The 1,919-nt window shown below is 36.0% G+C and overlaps 1 non-coding gene across 1 annotated transcript; it reads left to right on the plus strand.

The window, feature by feature from the left end:
• Positions 1-235: 235 nt before the first annotated feature.
• On the plus strand, positions 236-399 carry LOC149941227 (U1 spliceosomal RNA). Its single transcript, XR_016481432.1, has one exon. It is a non-coding gene; the product is annotated as a U1 spliceosomal RNA (small nuclear RNA).
• Positions 400-1,919: the final 1,520 nt, after the last annotated feature.

Here is a 1,919-nt window from a genome sequence, read left to right on the forward strand (position 1 = left end):
AAAAGCTTCGCACGTTAAAAAGCCTAATTGGAAAATTAATTCCGTCTATGCCAAAGTAGAGTAAAAATGTTCTTGTATATTTTATCAAGGGGTCCTTTATCATGTACTACACTATACAGTGATGGCATCTGATATTTCGACTTTAATACATAAAATATCACGAAAAACAAAGGTCGCGTAGGGCATCCGAGTTTAATTTTCTCATTATAAATGTTTCAATTAAATTAGAATAATCATACTTACTTGGCGTCGTTGCAGCCTCGATCTGTAAGGAGGTGGGCTTGGGTGAGAACCTATCATTCCACCGCGGTAGGTCTGACTCCAACTTTCTTTTGCAAATTGCATTGAATGGGGCGTATAATTTATGGTAGCAGGATCCTGCGTACGCGCTCGACCCCAAATTTTATAATTACAAAATAAAACTGTGGGTCAGCAAAAGCGGTTTTTTGAAGGATATGGTGATTTAGTTCAACCAAAGTCCGAATTTAATTTCGGAACCCAATCCTCATATCTCGCATTTTGGCAGGTTCTCCTGCGATGAATATTTGTAATCTTAGCATCGTTTACTCTGATATCAAAGCTAACTTTAAATATTTAACTTTACACGGCTCAGGGGTACGTATTAACACCACATTGGCCAGGCTCTAGTCTCGTCTCGGGCCCCTAAGACTTAAGCCTACTCAGCCTATTGGATAAACCTCAAAACTAAAACTAATTCTTAACCGATTACATGAGTCATCATAACAGGTTGCCAAATTACAAGCGATTCCCGCGCTTTTTCGCGAGGGACGAACGTTTGACCACTCTGCGTAATCGGTGTACACGCTTTCCATAAAAAGTACGTCATCTCGGAGTAATGCGCGTACTTCACGTAATAGGCGCTTCAATAAAACAGCTTCAACGAAATTGACAAGAAGTCATATTTCCGAGAGCCAGGACCTGCAAGTCACTGTTTATATAGTGCTTGTTAAAATAATGGAAACTTTTCACGTGTAAAAAACGCTACCTGGTTAAAAGGAAACACTTGTCGCATACCGTGCAAGTGAAAAGCTTCCATTATTTCAACAAGCACCAAATAAACAGTAACTTGCAGGTCCTGCCTCGCGGAAGCATTACTTCTTGGCAATATCCTTGAAGATGTTTTATTGATCAGCCCAGTGATTCTAGATTGCGAAAATGAAATTTCTATTTCCCGGCGTTATAATTTCTCTTTTCGGACCAAAAATTGCCTAGTTTCCAAAACCCGGGACACATTCATATTTACAAAAAAAAATACATAAGTAACCCTGGAAAAAAGTAGTTTTCATTGTTCTCAAAATAGTTTAGTACAGAAATTAAAGCACCATCTATATTTTCAATATCGAACTTATATACCCATTATTAATCTCTAATATTGTTTAATTTTTCCGTATAAATAATATATCTTTAAAAAAGGCTTAAATAAAATACCAGTGACTAATTTTATTGTATTTATTTTTGTCCAATTTAATCAATTTTGTCAGATATTGTTCATTTCTAATAGCATCCCCACCTTGAATTACCCTAGATTTCTCGAATTTTCGATTTAATTACCCTTTTCCTAATTTTCTAGGTGTAAATTTGCCTGTATGTGGGAATTCCCCTCGATCTGGCATCACTGGATCAGCTGATTCGCCAAGAAGGTTCCTCGGGTAGTAATGTGGTATACAGCTTTCTCTTACTAGCTTTTGTTATTTATTTTATTTTATTTATTTATTTATTTAACTAATAGGAACTTAGCCTACCAAGCCGGCTTTTGCGCTGGCACTTACAGGAAGGTAAAGAATCGTTCGCATAGAAACGAATATACAACTTTTAGTACAAATTTTAAATATTTTTACAAAATTACAAATTAACAAACAAATTTATTAATCGAAATGGAACCGCATACTAATATGGGA

Source organism: Leiobunum rupestre, chromosome 6 (genome assembly GCF_980474605.1).
Source record: "Leiobunum rupestre chromosome 6, qqLeiRupe1.1.hap1, whole genome shotgun sequence".
Taxonomy (NCBI): domain Eukaryota; kingdom Metazoa; phylum Arthropoda; class Arachnida; order Opiliones; family Sclerosomatidae; genus Leiobunum; species Leiobunum rupestre.